This window comes from Charadrius vociferus, unplaced genomic scaffold (genome assembly GCF_000708025.1).
Source record: "Charadrius vociferus isolate BGI_N301 unplaced genomic scaffold, ASM70802v2 scaffold549, whole genome shotgun sequence".
NCBI lineage: Eukaryota > Metazoa > Chordata > Aves > Charadriiformes > Charadriidae > Charadrius > Charadrius vociferus.
Window position 1 is genome coordinate 5,617,140 of NW_009650103.1, and position 21,680 is coordinate 5,638,819.

A 21,680-nucleotide genomic window follows, 5' to 3' on the forward strand; every position below is an offset into this window, starting at 1 on the left:
AGAATAAGGTATCCAGCCTCAGCTATGATGCCAAACACAAGGAAAATAAAACCTGTCTGTTTCTACTCCAGATTCCACATTTAATCTCTGCCATGTTGTGCCCACTTATGACATTCTGCTTTTCTGAACAAAATGGCAGATGGTACCAAACCAGGTGACGTACGTGGGTCCGTTCCGCCGGCACTGTTACCGTGCCCACGCAGGCTGCAACGGCTGTGCCAGAGCGGTCAGGTCCCCTGCCCAGCCACGGTCACTGGCAAATGCCAGCCTTCCCCGGGATAAATTCCCATTTCACACCAACCACAATTATGCATTTTCATGTTTTCTCATAATAAAAAAAAACAACTCAGATAGTTGACAAATGTTTTTCTTAACCCAGGTGATCAGCATCAATAACACCTTTGTCTTTTGCCTTCTTATTGACTGAATCTCGTATCAGCTGATGCAGATCATTGCTGTGACTGTGGCAGTTTGGTGGAGACAGGCAAGAAGAAGAGAGCGTAGGGATGACCAGGACGCCAAGTCACCTTGCCATACAGACAACCTAATTTAACGTTAGTCCCAGACACAGTTCCGGCTCTCACACTTTTTAATATCAACAAAGGGCAAATATCCATTCCTTTCTGCTCAGGCCTTAATTGCTAGAAGTCCGCAGGCATGGGAGGAACTGCTAACCACCTGACTGTTATCAGCCTTAATTATTTACTAGATACACCTGAAAACTGTGACATTTATAAAGCAAGAGCCAGTGGCCTCTCTGTGTGATTAGCTGTGGATAGATTTCCTATGCTTTTTCTTCTGTAAGGTTTTCCCTGTAGTATAAGCTCATAAGCATATCACTCCTTAGGTTTGTTGGGTAAAAAAATATGGATTAGAAGCAGCTTGAATTAATTATTAATTAAACCATCTCATGGGCTTTATGTCCAGGAATAGAAATATGTCTCTTCAGATTCGGGTGTCTGTGTACGTTCCTGCAGCTGATTTGCAGCTTACTGCTAAGTGCCATTTGGTCTTTCCCATGCTCTCTGCGTTGGTATGATACCTGCCCTTTCTGAAGCTGGCTCTGATAGTCAGGCTGAGCAATATGTTTCTGCTTAATAACTTCACACGTACAAGCAGCCTTGTCCAAAAAAGCAGAGCAGCACTGAGTGACAAGCAGGGATGGGTTCCGCATGTTGGGGGGTGTCACTTTTACTAGGTAAATCAATACCACATTTCCCTTCTTATCTTGAAAGCTATGAGAGGACAAATTACATTAGCATGGATCTCTGCTTTGGCTCCTGCCATGCTCCTGCAGAACAGCAGGCTGCAGTTTTACAAACCTTTGCCCTGATACGCTGTCAGTCAGCTATTGGAAAGGCTGTGGCAGGCTTGAACATGCTTGGCTAGAGCACGTTTGGGGCACTTTTTTTGGATGAAATACAGAGGCAGTAGCTGCATGCGCACTGGGGAGCCAACTGTGGATCCTGCTGCTGGTAAGTGGTCCCTGTCCATTTCGGCTGGCCGATGGCAGATAAGACCCGTCTCACCTGAAGCTGACGTGAAGAGAAGCACCGTGAACACTAACTCTGCTCTACCTCTGCTATCTTTTGGCCCCTCAGAAAGTCCACTCATAGTTCAAGGGGGGACTTCTGAGTATGAATTCTGAGTTTATCTCGCTGCCCAGAGATGATACAAACTATGCCAGGAAAACATTGGCAGAAAATATACAGAATAGGATTACTAGATAATAGTTACATCTAATACACTGGTTTCTTTTGTCCCTTTTCAGGACTGGCTGAATTCTCCCAGTTTAAATGCTTCTGTCAGGAGAAACGCTGCCCTCCTACCCTGTACTCCGAGTCCTTAGAAGGCAGAGGTGTCAGTACAGTTTGCTACCAGACTTTTATAGAGATTAGACTGGATTCAGTTGTGCCTCTTAAAGCCTGGCAAAGCCGGGATTGTCACCGGCAGAGATAGTGCCTTACCGAGATGGTGGTTCTGGAGGCACTGAGCCTGTGGAGACTGGCAGCAGCGGAAGCGCCATCGCCGGCTATCGTCACTGCAGACCTGCAGCTGCAGCCCAGCACGCAAGCAAGGTGGTGCACCCCCCACCTTCGCTGGGTACGTGCTGAGTGCGGCCAGACAAAGCGGCAGGTAGGCAGGGGGACCTGCAGACTGTGTAACGTGCCCAGTGGAGTGCACACTGGGCGGTTTTGTGCTGTGGATCTAGTTTGTAAAGATGATGCTTTCTACATAGAAAGCCTTGTTACTGTCACACAAGGCATTCTTTACTTCTGAGCAGTTCTTGGCATCTACAAATGGAGTTTCTAGATAAGATGCCAAAACGAGCTTCATCTGTGTAATCCCATATCAAGTGATGGCATCCAGAAGATTAACTAGGGAATTTTCTCTACAGGGCTGCTCCTGGAGAGACCAAAAACACCCCCTGTGACTTTGGTTTGCTCTCTTTGTTTAGGTCCCCCATTTTTATTGTGGGACAGGCTGTGAGGAACAAGCAAAGAGGGTGACTTAGTACCACAGTGCAAGTGCGGGCCGCTGTGCTGGACTAGCAGTAGTGTCTTTCATGTCAGGTAACTTTCCACTGAGAAGACAGATTGATCAAGGACTTCTCAGTGGTGCCAGATATGAAACCGAGCAAGGGCCCATTTGGGTTGGAGTAGCCATGCCAGACAAGAGCATCCATCTCAGACAGGGAGGCCACACATGCATCAATAAAACGCCAGTGACAATGGCACTGAGGACAGCTGGCACAGAGCCACCAGTGTCTGCACTATTCATCTCCGTCTGCAGAAACATTGGCCACCTGTAAAAAGCACAGTGGGAATGGTTCCCAGATTTGGTTAACTTCCAAACCATGCCTGGGCGCTGACGGGAGCACGCTAGCTGCCGAAGTCAGAACTGGGCACGGGCCACGCTGGCAGTTCAACGGTAGGTACAAATGAATTCCAGCACTCTGAAGTGTTTAAATACCGGCATAAATGTAGCCTATATGGCGCTTCCCATCCCCTGTCATTTTTTCCCCCTGGGAAAGGGGGGCTCGGCATCATCCCCCCCGGAGGCAGCCCACCGCGCTGCCCCGCTGGCACAGCTCTCAGCCGGACAAGTCGCGTCGAGTAATGTCTTTGATGAAGAATCCTTGCCTTCAGTGAGTATAAAAGGTGAGTGTGGTTTTTGGAGGCTGTGGGAGTGTCATCGGACAGAACTGTTTCAAACCAAAAATTGTTATTGGAGACTGTGTGTAAGGTTAGAGGACAAACACGAATTTGTATTTTATAAAAAAGATTCTCCTGCACTGACTTGTCAAATATTGATGTCAGGGTCATGTATTTCCCATTTCAGATTGCTGATCTCACATATTCTGCTAAAATAAGATTTTAAAATCTGGTTTAGGTGCCTGTGATGTCACCAGAAAAACAATGGAAAATCCTAACCCCAAGTTCTGGCTGAAATAGTAAATAGGATATGGTATTTAAATCTTTCTTTTAAGATGCATTTACCTTACAGGCCTGCTGGATAAATAACATCTGCGATTTTATACTGCATCGGAATTCTTTGTGTGTTCTTTAGTAGAAGTTTGTGAACCGTATTTGAAGGTACTGGGTTTTTTCCCAAAACAAATACGGATGCCTGAATATACTGCTAGAGATTTCACTGAGGCAATTGATCAATATTCTGAGAAGAAAACAGGTTAGTCAATTCTGTCTTTAACACAAATGTCATACAAGAGGATATAAGGCATAAAACTGCATATATATGCTTGATAGTAGGTTGGACACTCAGCAAAGTAGTCAGAAAATGCAAGTGCAGCAGGGTGAAATGCAGAAAAGTGGTCTGTACAGCCACAGCCTCGTCACCCATGGGGAGATATCATATCTGCCAGCCCTAATCCACTCCAAAAATCAGTGCTGAAAAGGCCAAGTCCCTTCTGGGCTTTAAACAGAGAAATTAGATGCAGAAAGAGAACTACATCCATTTTGCAAGGATGAGTACTGGGTCATGGGTCTTTATACTTTTTTGTAAAGAAAACCTCCCTGAGATGGTTATTCTCATGAACAGCCAAAACAGACGTCCTTCTGACAATATAATTTGAAACTCCAGAAACATAGCTCAGGATCAATCCCCTGTTCACATACATACGATCTTTATTTACTTTGGTTTGGGTTTTTTTTGGGGGGGTGGTTTTGGTTTGGGGTTGGGGGGGTTTTTTTGCTGTTTTTTTCTTAGCTCAAATTTTACAGCACTACAAGAAAAAAAACAAACCCTCAGTATTGATCCTTTAAGGTTAAGAACTTGGTGCACTTAAATTATTCTAACCCAGAGAGTTTGAAATTTATAGTCCCTCTTGAACCTCCCTGCCTCACCAGCTTCCTTGGGAGGACCCTGCTGCAGGCTGCACGCCAACTGCAGTAAAATTTAAAGAGGTGAGAGAGAAACTTCCCAGAAAATATAAACATTTCATGGAAATGAAATAAGTCTTCCCTTATAGGAACTCACCTCAGCAAGCTTTAGATAAATGGAAAGGTATTCAGAATTGTAAGTGGATATAAAGTGTGGTGTTTTAGATACATTTGTTTATGAGCAATGCAGAAATGCACATTGTCTTCGGAGGGTCGGGTCGGACAGCGAGGGGCTGCCCACTGCCCCCGTCCCGGGGCCGGAGCCCGTGCCTCCCTGCGGGATGGATGGCGGCCGCACGCGCCTTCCCCCAGCACAAACCCCGCTCGCGCCCACCACGGCACCTGAACTCGTGACACCCACACACCCCGCGAGGGATGGGAAACACTCCCCGGGTTGGGAGATGGGAAACTCGGGATGATAGCCACGAGGAAGGCACTGCAAAGTGCTCTCCATCTGCACCCGAGGTCTCTGCTGACACAACACAGACGGCTCACGTGGCTGCACAGTAACGACTGTGGAGAGAAATAAAGAGTGAGCATTAGAAGGGCTGTAAATTCCTCAGCCCTGCTCACTGGGCAGCGGCTCCGAAGGCCTGCTCCTCCTGCCACCTCCCATCACCCACATGTCCTCAGAAACCTCACCACGTCCGCGGAGGGTCTGGGAAGCTGCTGAGAAAAGGACACACTGGAAGCAATAATGGGGACTCCAGAAGGGAACATTTTGCCCAGGAAGATGCTGGAGAATTCCGGTTCGGTGGTGGCTCAGAAACACAAGGGGTTTGGTGCACGTCCAGTGCTGCCCTCTTTCTGAAGGTCTCTGCCGTGGCCTCAGAAGAAACCTGCCAAACTCATCCAAACATTGCTTTTCTGGCCATCCTCGCACGGCCAGTCATCATTCCACAGTGACTTACGCCACGACGAGGGATGAACACGAGGTGGGTGTGCGCCAGTACAGCCCCACAGCTCACTGCCCCGTGCCGGGGTTTGCTCACACCGTGCTCGACCCCAGTCAGCAGCTTTTCCTTGTAGGTGGGCAACTGACCCCTAAGCATACCCACAAGAAACCATGTGTTCACTTCTGTGCTTGCATAGAAATCATAAAATCATGCCTTTATCAGGCTCGTCACATTTAATAGGAAATATAGGAAGGGATGCACGGGATTAATCATGCAGTTTTACCAACTGTTCCCAAGTTCTCAAAAACATACAGCAAAGTCTGCAGTTTAATCCTTCTAAGGTTTCCTGTGTCACTCGATGAATTTTAACTCTATGCTGCTGCTGCAGACATTGCTTATGTGATGTGTTTCTGTGAGAATGAACATCTCTGCAAAGCAAAGAAATGATGCTGCACTCCAAAATGCCACTGTGTTTCACAGGACAGGTGCTGGGGATGTTTCTAATGCATAAAGCAAGGTAACTGCTGTCCTTCAGATGCCACATGGGGATGTCAGCTAAGAAAGAGGGAAGGCAGAAGCTTCTGAAATACAGATCAAGCCAATGAGCCGTGCAGTTTGGAGACACCTGCTACTAGACTTCCTCTGTCCAGGAAAGCAGCACGTCTTTGAAATCAAGGTGGAAATTTTCTCCCTGCTTCCCCCACAGCTGGAAAAGCTCTAACTATTTTCCAATAAACACACATGCCCACAGGTACACTGTGGCGGATTCTGTGGTAAAAGCACTAAACTGGGGAGACAACTGTGAGTTCTGCTGTGGGGCCGGTAGCACCCCCTCCATGGGACTGGGTTGGTTACTTCAGATCTCACTGAAATTAGACAGAAATTGTCTGGATTTGACCTTGATTGCAGTTGATTTTGTCTCAAGCTCTTCATCTCCATGATCGTCGGTTCCTGTTTAGCCGAGCAACACCAGTTGTACCCTCACTCCGTGTCTTACCCATTTAGCTGTGCACCCTGCGACAAGGGACTGGCTTTTCTTCCTCTGCCACAAATACCAAGGACCCCTTCGTCTCGGTCAGGGGCCCTGAGTTCTGCCTTTATTATGATTGCCACTTGTGCATTATGAGAGCTGATTAGGCCATGAATCCCATGTTAACGATGTAAAATAGAAAGAAGCAAAAAGTCACAAAACCTGGCATTTCCACATGTTGTAACTGACTGGAATGGTTTCTGAGGTTGGGTTTTCTTTTCCCAGTTGTTTCTACAAAAATGTAGAAACTCAATTCATTTAGAAATTTAAAGCCATGCAATATTTGTGCATAGGAAATACATTCTGTGAGTATTCAGCTCAGATTTTTCCTAGAGGTTCATTTTTTTTGCTTTTTGAATGTTTGTTTCTTACATACCAGCCAACCTCAGACAAGTCCTTGCTTAGCAACCGAAAGCTGACTTCACGTTTACTGACATCACTAAGAGTTTTCAGAAAGTTCTTTTTTTAAAGGAATTTTAAGAGACAATAAGCAGAAAGCTTGAAGAAAAATTTGTCAAAACATACATATGGAAAGGAGGCAGTGTCACCCCACTCCTTCCGCATGAAAGTTTGGGGAATGACCCTAGGGAGAAGCATCACAGGCCATAAATCTTCATTGTAATCTTTTAGCCAAAAGCCATATCTTTCTAGTCAGCTAATGGCATTTTGACAGGGTGTGCAGCTGAATGTCTTTAAAAGTGAAGTAAGGGATACTGCAGGAAGATTCAGTAGTTTACAGGCAAAATTCTTCACACCAGTGCCTTTGAAATGGGAGCGCTAGTGTTGCAAGTCTGCTTTCTCCGAAAAGCTTCATTGTCCACAATTTATTTTACAGGTTTTATGAGTGAAGTTACAGATCAAACAAGGATGCCACTGCTTTAGCCAAAAGCAGACAGGGTATGGACAAAGGGGTTTGCAATGCTCCCATGCCCTCCACATTCCTCGTACTTCACAATTTAAACCTGCAGCCTCCTCGCAGTAGCGGCGCTGTCCCCAGCCCCCTCGGGGCTCTCCCGCAGCCCTCACACCAGTCCTCACCTCACATCGGTGCCGTTCCTTTGCATACTGGGCTGCTTACAGTTCTACCGTTCCCTGCACCCTGGACATCTGCCTCCCAGGTCCCCATGTGGGTCTCCAGAAGAGACAGGCAAGTTGCTTTCATGGCTTGAACAACCTGTGCATGTGCTGGCAAAACCCAGCCTGAGACCCGTGTTGGATGTCTGAGAGCCCTCCACCCCACCACGGTGACCTCCCCCGGGCAAAGGAGCTCTTCACCTCCGGGAGCGACAGAGAGGGGTGAGGACTTTTTTCAGGGCAGTCTTTTTTCAGTGGCGCCTAGTGATAGGACGAGGGGTAATGGGCATAAGCTTGAACATAGGAAGTTCCATCTTAACATGATGAGGAACCTCTTTACTTTGAGGGTAGTGGAGCACTGGCACAGGCTGCCCAGAGAGGTGGTGGAGTCTCCCACTCTGGAGACATTCAAAACCCGCCTGGACGCTGTCCTGTGCAACGTGCTGTAGGTGACCCTGCTCTGGCAGGGGGGTTGGACTAGATGATCTCCAGAGGTCCCTTCCAACCCTAACCATTCTGTGAATTCTGTGAATTCTGTGAATTCTGTGACTCCAGTGCCGGCAGATGGGTATGCAGACACCCCAACACATGGCAATCAGGGGTGCGTTAAAGAAAAGCAGCCTCAGCACTGGGGCTACCCACGGATTCACGGCCAGAGTGGTGCCTTTCCCCAGAGCCACGCTCTGCCCGGTCAAGTACATTATTTCCCTTGGCCTTTAGTCCATGCTTATGCTTGTGTGTGTCCATTTTCTTCACCTTTCTGCTAATGAGATGGAGTAACTGGTTATCCTTGCGGGCCTTGCTGTACCCCAAAGGGGTCTCCTGCGAGCACAGAGGACAAGACATGTATGGGTTCTTGGGAACATGTTTTAGCATTTCTGAGAAGTCATCACTTACAAATTCTACTGCGAAGGCAGAGGCAACCCCTGAGTGTGAGCATTGCATGAGAGGGGAAAGAAGCCAGGGCTTGCTGTCACTGTTTAATGTATCTGCAGTAGCCCGAAGGCATGCATGGAGGAGGCAGAGGGATAGCAGCAATGCTGCAGCTTCACTCTTTTTTGTGACATATTACATCCAGAAGAGAAAGAATTGCCTTGTAGGGAGCATAAATCAGGGGCTGCTTTCAGCTTTTAAAATAAGGTAAAGTTTGTATGAATATAATTATAGCTTCTGATGCAAATAAAACAAGATGTGACAGATACAGAAGGCTGCCACTACTAAGCTAATGCTATAAAACTTCAGTAAGTGACTAGCATTTGGCAGGAAGTTCAAAGATTTTTGCCCTCCCCTGACATTAATACTGTGTCTAAGATATCTCTTTTTAAAGCTTTTTGTTGAATTTTATATACTTTTTAAAACAATGATTAGTTAGGATTGCCTTGAGCTGCATCATTTAAGTCAAATTTATTGATTCCAAAGTACCAAATAACTTTCTTCAGTCACCAAAAAACAATGGTATGCTCTTTGTGGCATTTGTTTCTTGACAGTGATGTTACATTTTCATACTACAAACATTCTATTTTCCAAATTCAGACTATTTGAGGTTATTGTTTAACTTCTCTCTAAAGCCAGTCTTACTGCACCTCTCTGAAAGACTACTTCACTCTGCATGTCCCACAGACAAATACATGGAGATTTTATACAGACGCAGAAACGTATGTTCACCCAGCAGCAAGTTCCTCCACACCCCGAACAGCTCCCCACAGCTACGGGGACCCTGCGACAAGAGGAGCTGTGCTGATCCCCCCCAGCCCGGTATGTCCCCAGACCACTACTTCTGGAGTCTGAGAAGGTACACCTTGGGAAGAACTGCCGTTTGCACATTCTGGTCTTACAGTCTTCCCTCAACATCCATGACAGCCACTGTCAGAAACAGGACCACAGACTTTTGGTCCAATCCAGTATGGCTGGGCACCCCAGCGGTCGTTAGTGCCAGGCTTCTAGGCAACTGCTCTGACCCGTGGCCTTTATTACTCTTCCAGTAGCAAGACTCATTTTCATATGTCTTTTCATGAAAGAACTGGTCTGTAATGACTCGTTTCAGAATCTGCAGCTTTACATTCCAAAGCGTCCTCCAGTTTGGTTTTGTTTGGTTTTTTTTTTTAACAGATTGCTTTCCTTATGGGCGTAGCAGAGCAGTGTTCAAATATGCAGGCAGTGTTCTCTGCAAGGTGTGCAGGTGTCATAAATAGATATAGCAACATTACTTATATGTGAGGTAAAGGGGTTGGATCAGGTACACAATATCTAGAGGACTGTCCTGGCAAGAATTTGCAGGATTTAGGGATTCTGCTTCCCCGTCTGTTAGAAGTTACCCAACTGTTCCCCATTTGACTGCTCAGATACTCACCAAGTAATCAATCACCATGACTCCTCACAAAGATAACGTCCTGAGTAAGAGTAAATTATAATGATGAAGTCTCCAAGGGAGTATTGAAGCAAACTATAATTACAAAAGGTTACTATCTATGACACTTCCAACTGCATATTCCTTATCACCGAGTCTCCTACAATTTGTAACCTTAATTTATAGCCTCCTGGGCTACATTTGTCTTACAAGTTGCCAAATTTCTCTGGTCTAACCCCTAAAATACTCAGAAATTAGGTTGTTCGATAAACATGCTATGTTTTGTAAGGCCAGACGCTGTAAGGATCATAATCACCACTGCCACAGCAGTGGTTTAATAAACAGGGATGTATAATTCACTTAGAGATGTGCAGCCGTGGCTTGCCTTACTTTTACTTTGATAAACACTTATGTTGTTGGCACACATTTTCCCCTGCAAATAGAGCGTGGTCCTGGCTGCATCAGTCTTCAGAAGTGTCTCTGTGCCTCTCTGTAACAGCCTCCTTTTTTGTGCGGTATGTCACCTTTACATCTCAGGGACATTGCACGCAGGTGTGCCGTGCCGTGCCGTGCCGTGCCGTGCCGTGCCGTGCCGTGCTGTCTTGGAAAGGTTGCTTGTCAGCACGGCTGTCCCCTGCCTGGGCTGTGCTGTCTGCACGCACAGAGCAACATAGAATAAAGCACCAGTTTTTGCTCCCTAAGTAGGGGAGTTCTTACTCTTCCTCCTGGGACAAGGTGTTCTATGATCAGCTAATTTCAAAAAGATACCTTCCTTTTGTCATCTGGGTGCAGCAATTCCCCGTGTCACCAAAGCAGATCTTTCCATACAGTGTCATGCACACACTTCAGCGTCAGTTCTGCTCTAGCAAATTTCTCTGACCTGTTTGAATGGGCCCTCAGAGCTAGGCACAACACAGAGAGCACTGGCACAACGCTATTTGCTGTTCGGATGAGTCACACACACACCCCCAAAGGGGAGTTAGAGTCTTGATGCCACTCAATGCAAATGTCAGCTTTTGTGCTGCCAGACTAGCAAGGGGGTGGCCATAAATCTCTGATCAGAGACAATTAGAACCACCAATTGGAAGATGCTGCAGAAACCCATCCAGGCACCCACAGGCTTGAAGTTCTTGCTCCGTTGCCTTTACTAGTGTTAACCCTAAAGGCCAACCCCAGAAGGCAGGTGTCTCACCTCAAGCCGCACAGCATAGTGGATGCAGGGAAGGGTCAGAAAATGAACAGCTTGCGCAGGCCAACGTGCTGGTGTAAGTCTCAGGTATAACAGGAGCTGTATTGTTGGTGTTTTCCTTAGGTCACTGCAGCAAAAGCAAGGGGAACATTACCGTGTGCAAAATGGGGTACATGACATAAGAGATGGTCATACCAGTCCCTGCCGTTCTCCTTTGTCTCTCACTATTGCAGGCCATTTAGTCTACACTGCTACTGCAATTGTGAGAGCCATCTAAATCACAGCCGCTTTGACTCTGACTTTCACCAAGTCATTTGCTGTTTTGAGTGTAATAAAGTTTTGCAAAACGCCCTTTTTTTCAACCCCACTGAATAAGACTATCCAGTAACCTAATACTGGTCAGTCCCAAAGGGCAGGCACTCTTCAGCACTGCCTGTGAACGCCGCTCCCCGCGCTCCAGCACCTATTCTGGTCTGACATGACCTCACAGATCTCCTGAAGCAATGAGAAACACAGACACAGAATGACAATGGCAGCAGGGAACAGCCTTGGGCAAAGGAAAACAAGAAGATCCAATGCACCTACAGCATGACAGCCGGCAACACTTGCCCAGTAGATGCTGCCACAGCAGAAGCTCTGGGCCAGTGCTGGGAAGACCATGTAGCAGCTGTGGTTCACACTGTTCAGTGAAACAATTAATGCAATCAATTACTTTCCAAGAATGTCTTGTCTAATGAATCACTAGGCCATTAACCTGAACAGTCGTAATGTATATTCCCAATGTCAGTATTGCTTGAATAATCCCCAAGGGAATAATTAGAAGCGCATCACGTGTAATGCATTACTGGATCCTAATAAGTACAACAACTCCCTAGCATACTGTCAGTGATTTAGTAAGGAGTCAGTGGATGGAAGACAAAGAGGAAGAGGCAGTGGCAATACATATGAGTAGCTGATGTTAATACCTTGCTATGACTTTGGAGAATTTGTGTATCTCTTTAATGGCATTAAGACTGAAGATGTGAAGCAGAGAAGGAAGGAATTTATTTAAATTCAATGGTCAGATTGTTTCTAGAAATGGGATTTAGTCCTCCCTACAGTCTAGCCTACAGTCTGAGTTGGTCCCATATTTATTCTAGACCCTGGTGTCTACATAATCCATACTTCAGTCATGATACTTCATACTTAGGTTCCTTTCTAGTTAGCCAGTTAGCCAGTTAGTTCCATCCTCGAAGCAACCCAAGCAGAGCTGGCTGAATAATTCACACAAAGGATACTCCAGGCAGCAATTATGCATGAGAAGAGGCAACTTTCCCTGCCTCTGTCCAGGACAGGCTTCTAACACTACCCCAAAAGCCGCCATCCACCTTTGTGCCACCCCACACTGCACAGAACCTTCATCCTTTATGCAATGTTTTTAAAATTATCTAACCCCCCACATCTCTCACTGCTACAGAAATTACAATTAGGTGTTTTGGGAGTATAGGGCATCCTCCGGAGTATGGATGGCCAAAGGATGCTAGCCATGAACAACACAGACATGAGCCAGTTGACATCATCTGGGGCTGGATGCCAGGGTCCTCTTTCTGGCAAGGTCCAGCAAATAGATAGGGAGATGGACACAATATAGCTATAGACATGGCAGAATGGTGCCTCAGTCTGTGTACCGCAGTTTCTCATCCTTATAAGCTATTATAGGTATTAATATTTATATAGGTCAATATTAGGGACCAAGCTAAGCACTGTTACAGTCTGTGTCCCTACACAATAAGAGCTGGTAGGCACAGTAGGATATAGATAGGGACAGCATAGGAGAAGATATGTTTATTTGAAAGCTTATTTGAAAATGGGAAAATGTGGACAGTGATTGGCAAAACCGACTGACTGGAGGTAGCTTCGCACCTAATAGCAGGTGAGATATTGTAGCAAGATGCTACAAACTGTGATGGACCATGGACAGAAGTCAAGTAGCACACATTTGAGGCAGTTAAGAGAGCCAGTGGAAGGATGACTAGAGAGTGCAGGTGAAAATTTTCTTTGCGGCTTGGGCAGGGGGACAGGGAGAGGAAGTCTGGAAAAGCAGGCTGCACTAATGGAGCAGAAAATGATGACAGCTTTAGTAAGTATTTTTAAATATTAGATCAAGTTGAAACTAATTCAAACAACAAGAGAATTCCTACTATCTTTCCAGGTGCCTACAAGTCTGTCTGTTAGGGCAGCATCTTGTATCTGCTTTTTTACAGTACAAGGCAAATGATTGTTTGTCATCCTGTTTATATTAATGATGAGCCGGATGTAAAAAGTGCTGATCCCACGCCTATCAAATTCATAAAACTATTCAGCAAACTCAGGGCTACAGACTGTGTGCATGGAGAAAACAAACTCAATGTTGGGGGACTGTTCTTGTCTCTCAAATATTTCATGAGCTGTACACATCGGCTGTGTTTTGAAATGGTGACGGCAAAGTTCATTGCTGCTGAACGTCAGTACACAGCTGGATAACCAGCAGCCTGGTTAAGAAGCCTTATCCCACTTCCTTCTCTCCCTCCTCTTCCCCCCGCCAATATTTATTTAGTTTCAGATCAAGCAGATCAATATGATGCTGGAGCCAAATCTTTAGGGCAAGCACCTGCCTCTGGTCCTCCTGGTCCTCCACAACAAGCAGGATCTTAGAGGTTACTGATATAAAGCTAAACCTCAGAGGGAGTTCCACCCCTAAAGGGCCTTTACCAGTGAGTTCGCAGGATGGGGAACTGGTACTAGCTGAATGTCCAGGACACATGAAAGTCTCTCCTATCAGTGCTACTGGGGGGAAGGGGGGGAGCCAAAGCAGGGAAAGAGAAAAAAATAAGGAGACATTTTTCAGCTGCTGAACTTTTACCACCAAGTCCAGGGGAAAAGACATGTCCTGCCCTGCTCCATCAGATCTGCTCTGCAGTCTCCTGACTGCTTATCTCAAGATGATCAGAACTGTGGGGAGATGCTGCTCTGCAACAATGAACACAACTTTTCCTGGGAGCAGAAGGCCTGTCTGCGCAGAGCCTGCCGGCGACACCGCGCTGGCAGCGCCTCAAAAACTGCGAGGGGAGCCACGTGCCCTGGGCAGAGGCCGGGTCCACTCTGCAGTGCACCGCTGCGGCACAGTAAGGGGGGCAGCGGCAGGAGGGTCTGCGTGTCCATGGCACCAGGAGTCCATTATTACAAAATTAAGCTAAGCTGGCTCCTCATAAAATCCTTTTGGTGGAAAATCTCCATTTACACACCTAAGACTGTGAGAATAATTCACTGCCCTGTATCATTCTTACTGCAGAAAAGATTTCAGGTAATACTGACTTTATAAGAACATAAAAACAGATACACATCTACCATCTGCATTTTTTTCCTCATAAGGTTGAAGAGTACATTAAGTGACCTTCCTTTCCAATAGGATAAGAAATCTAATGCCAGCTTAAGAAACTTAAAAGTTGTTAGCAGTTATATATTACTGGCAACATATTTTACACTAGGCAGCTATCAAAAAAAGTCATAAAAAATGCAATTAAATGTCTGAACTGTTGCTATTTTGGAAATTAAAACAACACACAGTATCCTTGCTGCAGCTTATATTACTTACTTATGACTTGTGCACAGTTATTTTCACCAGTTTAACCATGCTTCTTTTCCATAAAAGTCTGCTGTTAATAGGTCCTTTGGGAACCCTGAAAATAACAAGATCTGTAATAAAAAAATTAATAACACTGAGAGAAAACTCAAGTTAGAAAGGCTTTTTACAGCACATTAAAGCTTCTATTAAAAAAAAAAAAAAACACCCCAAAATACTTGCAGAGAAACCCCCCAGTGCTCTGTAGCAGGTAAATCCGAACTACCATTCCTGAGAAGTAAAAGAAGGGAAGTCCACACTTCAAGAGAGTGTCATGACTTTACTACGCGCATGACTGTGGTTGTTGAGAACACTACTAGACTCTCTGATGTTACATTAAAGAATCTTGTTCTCTTGATAAAAACATACACAGCGATAGGGGGTGCCAGTGAACATCAGTCATGTTTACATTATTTCTACATATAAATTCTTCCTGTACGTGACAAATTCTAAAGGTAGCCCTGCCCAGTTCACTAAGCAGAAGGTAGAAATCAGATTCATTTAAGGTTACAGATATTCCACACGGAGACTACAAGCTAAGGGAGAGAAGGAAGGAAAATTGTACAAACAAAACACGTTACTGAATATTGCCAGCAGAATGTGGGTAGAGTGCTGAATTCTGAACTTCTGTGGTTTCCAAACGTAAAGGTTTTCTCCTCCCTGTTGCTCAGAATTTGTCACATATTTGTCTAATTGAACACTGATGGGGGCTTGTATGTAGCAGGACTACAACGAGTTCTAAAGATTTTACTGTTTCCAATGGAAATGGTAAACTGTCTGATAAGGCAGAAAAGGCCGTGTTCAGCATATACTGCTGTCCCAAATGTGAGAAAAAATCACCAAAAACGGTTATATTGATGGAAAGTGATGAAACATATTTCATCAGAGTGAGTCTGAAGGTTACTAAAGAGCAATAATTTAAGTCAGATATTTTTAAATCAGCAAATCCAAATCATTTGCATCCGAACATTCAAGAGGAAATAAATAAAGATTGACTTGAACTTTCATGCTAATTCTTTCAAGAGGCCTTTGAACATTTGGCAGTCTGGAAGAAAACTAATTTTTATTTAGAAAGAGTATATGAAGTAATCCAAGGGTTTGTAAGCCAGTAAAGCCAGCCGTCAGTTTTGTTTATTAGTTCCGATGTCATGACTTGCAGAGACTCTCACATCTTCTGTTCCATGGGAGGTCGGAGCAGTTGATTACCACGGCCCCCTACAATCTTTATCAATCGGTGACCAGGAGATGTGATTCACCTGGCCAGCAGCACTGCTACCTGTGTTTCCTCTGCTCCGGGGCGTATTTTCCTAGGCAGACGTGTGCTTGTATAGTGGTCCTTCTGCACAGCAGTGTCAACACCGAGGACATAGTCACACCCGTCATTCATGTCACGGGGGTCCGAAACAGTCACACAACTGTGATGTCAAAATACTAACTTCTGAGAATAAACATGCACATTGCAGCTTCCCTGACATGGAGTTTGCTTGAGAGGTTTCTCACAAACTCTCTCTCACTCCAGTCCACCCTTGCTGCACCCCCACTTTTTCCAATATAATTGTCTATGGGACTGCACTGTAAAATGAATCTTTGGATTCACATCCAATATAAATAAACAAAAATAACCGTCTTCAAAAAATGTGTAGAAACCAAACTCATTATCAGTGAATAGAGCTAAATTAAGATTGCAAATGAATTGGGTGATTGCAAATGAATTGGGTAATTCCAAATTGGGAACTTGGGTATTTCTCAGGGGCTACCCGAAAGCTGCAGTGTTACTTCCACCCCTTTTAACCCAACACAAACTGCTCCTAGCACCTGAGTTATCTAAGGAGTAGCAATCTAACAACTGCTGCATTTGGGAAAAGAGACAGAGATGAACAGTTTTCTGTTTCACACTATTAACAAGCTTGGCTGGCACTTCTGCAGGGGACTGTGGTATCTCTGGGATATTAACTATGACTTTCCCACAGACCGTTAATTTTTAATTCATCTATCTCTTTGCTGCTGATCCTAACCCAAGATTTCTGGATATTTCTGGGGGTGTGGCAGGGGTTGATGCAAGCAAGCTGAATTATTTTGGCTGCTAATAAAAATTCTAACATTCCTACAACAAGTCTGCAATGGTCACAAATCCTTATCTGCATAGTATAGGAAGGAGAAAATTGACCAGTCCTTGATGGGTCTTCTAGTGTTGGACTTCGTGGCTATTCCTGCTGTAGATACAGTTGCTGCCTTTCTCAGGATAGAAAATGTGAGCAGGATATGAGACAGGAGCAAAGCTGGGGAGTATCTGTCAATAGGTCTCTCAGTATGCCCAGAGGAACCAGGGAGGGAATGAGATGCACTTAAAGAAGTGCTGGAAGCAAAATCCACTTCAGGAATAAATCAGTGGCCATTACAAAATGAGTAATAGTCTAACTGGTCTCCCATCTCTTGACTGTTGTGGGAAACATGAGGCAGCTGTGCGTGCATTACACATACTTCTTGTGTTTGAAGATTATGAGGATTTGTTACCACATCCTCCATTAGCCACTGAGAACCTACAGGGAAACCCATGCTTTTGGTGGAGCGATGAAGGTGCGGTGGTGTAAAAACACTCCTGTCTCATAAGAGGATGTGCAAGCCTTCTTTGTCTGGCCATCCCAGGGGAAAGCATCCCTCAGACCCTTGAAAACCATAAAAAACCCACCGTACAAAGGACGGTGTAACCTGTCTGGAAACAGGTGATCTTCAGTGGCTGGATGGCAAGAGGAGCACCTCAGGGCATGTGTCTCCTCCTTTTCACCAAAACACCAAGTACACATCCTGTCTTTTTTTGAAGCTGGAAGCAAGCCAAGGAAAAAATCATATTTATGCTGGATCTTTTAGCTGCAGTCTGTGATCAGGGTTTTGAAACCTAGACAGACTCTATGTTTTATCCTTCATTTTTTTCCCTTTTTTTTTTCAGTCCTAATCCTTCTTTTTAATCCAACATAACTACTCAAGTGATTAAAAATAAATTATGTGAACTGATCACACCCAAAAGAGGTCACCATCAGAGGCCAGTTTTATTTATTCTTGTGTCATCCAGACTTTGCGATGTAAAACAATAATGGGCGAGCACTTTGTAAAAGCACATGTGAACTCCTTGATGTGATGGAAACAACTCTGAAGACAAGTTGTAAAAGCCCACATGTGTGAGAAGTCTTACTCTGCAGCCTTTTAAACTGCAGACTTTAGTGTGAGATATATTTTAGTAACTAAAACAACCTCTGCAAAGATGAACAAAGACTAATGGACTACAGCATGCTATATTGCCATTATGGCTGCTATTTTTATTATTCATTATCCCAGCACCCAAAATGTGCCAGCCAACAAGCAAATGTGAAAGAAAGTATTAACATACAGGTTACCTGAGGGAGAAAAACTAATGGTTGCCATACTAACCCTGTTATGCAAGAAACTTTATATGATTTGAACTTTATGACAGTAGGCAATCAGAATTGCTTGCTAAATATTAATTGCACACGAGGTGCCCAAACATCTGGGTTTACAGTTTTATAACCAAACATTGCCGGCAATGCTTATACAGTCCTGCAGCTGTGGCATGCAAGACCTCGATCTCTGGCAGTGGATGTCGGCTTCTGTGGACTCATAGCAAAACTCTGGTACCGACAAAATTAAAAGATTAAATGATCACGCGCTACTGAAACTCTGTTGCTTGCTCTCTCTAAAGAACGTTTTGTGTAGGTAACTGCCTTGCTGCACAGAGAAGCAAAATGGTTAACTAGTGAACTGACATCTGGTGCTCCGAAAGAGCCAAGAATGTTACTGCAGAGGTCACAAGGTGAGTTGCGTAGTCCCCGAATAAAATGAACCAGGAGATTTCATGTACAGAGTATCACATTTCTGAGCATATTCTTGACATCTTATCATATACACATCACCACTGTTATAAATGGGTCGTAATAGCAGTTCCCTTTGAATGCGGTGCTTACACATACAGTATTCTTCCAACCAATTCCCTGGTTTTGAAGTGATTTGAAAGCCATACATTTTTAAAGCAATATGCTTAACATGAATGAATGAGTCCCTGCAAGGTGTAGACAATGACTAACCAACAGAGACAGAGACAGTTCTGCCATTTCTCCCACTGTTTTATTTAATTATTCTATTCATCTACACACCTCCCCGGCAAAACTGGCAACAAGAGAGAAGCATTATCTACGGAAACTATTTTTGAAATTATGAGGGTGTAAAATCTTCTCTGAGCTCTCAATGGTGTTTAAACAGGAGAAATATACCGCGTGTGCTGCAGAGCAAATCCAGCGCATTGCAGCAAGCCAAGAGGGCACAGCCATGGCTCGGTGTGAAGGCTTTGGCTGGCAACGGTGGTCACTGTCTGCCGCCCTTGGCCGGCCCTGCACCTCCCCACGCTCCATGGGTACCTCTGTCCCACAGCGATGGCTGTGCCCCCATCAGTTCCCCCGGTACTGAAGTGAAACCTGCAGTGACACCACAAACATGAGGTAAAACACATTTGGTTTTTCTCATGCGGGAAATTTAAAGTAATATATTTGGGGTTGCATTGGCGATGCACTGCGTGCAGAGAGTTAGATGTGCCGGTCCTGCTGATATATAGTAATTACCTAAACTGTGATAATGTAATCATGTGACCAAGCAGTTTGTCTTATTTAATACACATATATAAATACTAGGTTGTTTATAACCTAGCTGCTCAAAATAGTCCTCAAATATAATCTAATTTCACCTTTCCTTTTGTGACTAATTGCTGTGCAGTCACAGCTGACATTCATGAAGAAATGCCAAGAGTATAAAAACCCCTTTCTACCCTGCTGATGAGGAGGCTGAAAAAACTTTCACTGTGTGGTAAGGAGGAAGAGAAGAAAGCACTCTTCTCTGGACAGAGGAATGAAAGCAAAGCCAGGACTTGTAGTGCAAGATTAGATTTTTCATTGTATAAGCTGATACAATGGGGTCAGACGAGCTTCTGGGTAAGAGCAGCATATGAGAGACAACAGAAGACAGAAATTCAAATTGGAGAGGAGAGGCAAGGTGAGGCAAAACCTTCTTCTCCATGTGGTTCTGGCGGTTGGACACTCCATGTGTCTCAACTGCCTTTCCTTGACAGTGCCAGTTTCTTCCTAAACACTGCTTATTGCTTGTCCTACCAGAAGCAACAGCTTTTAATATCTCTAAAGATGTGAAAGAAACCATGGATGTTACTTCTTTCACTGTTTAAAATCTGCTAAGCACCTGCTAATCATCCCGTGAATGCCACAGGATGACCAGGAGAAAAGCCTTTCCTGCCCTCAGCTGCGTTTGTTCTTACATCACGAGAAAGGGTAAACCTGAGAACATGAATTTCTGTGGACTTTTTGATTTCTCATTATTACATTTTCTCTCTTTTGTCTCTTCTCCCAACAAAAGCAAGTATTTTACAGTAAAATCGAACACTTTTTGTTGCCTGCCTCTGGACTCACTGATCTTCGTATTGTGTCATTTTAAGAATGAGGATAAAAGTGGACAGAGTAGCCTTAGAGCTTGGATATGAGTAATGCAATTATAATAGTTTTTAGTTTGTTTGCCCAATTTTTATTTACTACTTTTCTTTGGCTGAGGGCTGAACTTTCTCTGCAGAATTTGCTGTCCCAAACCATCTATTCTCCTTCTTGCCAGCATGCAAAATATGTCCTCACTCCTCTGTAAGTCTGAGGGCACCCAGGCATCCTCCGTCCACATCATCTACACGTCCGGAGATTTTACTTTGCGCTGACTCTGCAGACTCACTCGAATGCCGCCAGCACCTGATGAGCACTCCAGAAGCGCGACCCCGGTCTGAACAACAACAGCGCTCTGTTGTGCCTTTGCACCTATTTGCCTTCACTGTAAACCTTCTGTCACCAGCAGCAACAATGCCAAAGGCACCTTATCACCAAAGCAAAGTTATATTTTCTCAAAAAGTATGTCAGTAGAATACTTCAAAGTCACATTTATTATAAAATTCATACTTGATCCCAGATATTGTCCCTTAGGAAGTTCACGTGTATTTGTTCCAAATTGTCTTTTTAGTTCAGTTGCTCTGTAACGTTTTCTCTGGCAATCTGACAACACCCACTGACCAGCAGTGACACCACAAATCCAACAAGTCATTGATGGTTTTATGAGTTGTAGCTAAGAGACATCAGCTCAGCTAAGGTGTAAATAGCCTTCATGGGCCTCATAAAGTCACCTCTAACATCTGCTCTGCTGAATGCAAAAGGCTGAAGGGCTGTTCCAAGCCCCCGTCACAGACAGAGGACTGGGGTACCAGCCGGCGATGACTGCAATATGATAGATGCTCATTAGCACATGCCAACGACTACCCAAAGTGCTGAAGAAATGCTGAAGGATGTGACAGGGCCATTGCAGTAGAATGCCAGGGATCAGCTTTAAACTGTAGCATGACTACTTTTCAGGCTTACGATAAAGGATACCAGCTAGAATTTTACTCTGCTAAACATGCCTTTCTTCCCCATAATACCTGCAGTGAACCGCTGAAGTTAAACTTCACACAGCAGTCTCCTTACAACAGGTCTGAGGCAAGAGTGACCGAGACTCAGCATTTTGTGAGAAAGCAATGAGGATGACAGATCGGACTCTTTCACAGTGCATCCATCCATCACTGGCATGACCAATCTTTAGCAAAGAAAAAATTTGTTTTCAAGCTTACTAGCTGTTTAATTCTTGCAAAAACATTTCCAACTCAGTCTATACAGAAAAAAATTTCCTATATTGTTAAAACAAAAGCCATGCAGGAAAAGCTATTTTGTGAGCTGCAGAGTGGCAGAAGCCCCGTTGGTCATACCTGTAGTTTTACCCACGGTGAAATGACTGGTTGAGAAGGAGGTTGGCTGCCTGTTTTTTCCACCACAGTACAGCCCATTTCCAATCCACTCTGTGCGAAGATCTGAGGGTGCAGGTCCCTCCCAGTGTTTAGGGTTTGTACTGGGAGCCAGCTCTTCTTCACCACTGTTTTTTGAATATCTATTGTCAACACTGACAGATGTGCAAGTCTGCCTTCAAACAAGAACTGGAAATATTACTAGGATTATCTTCCATGTC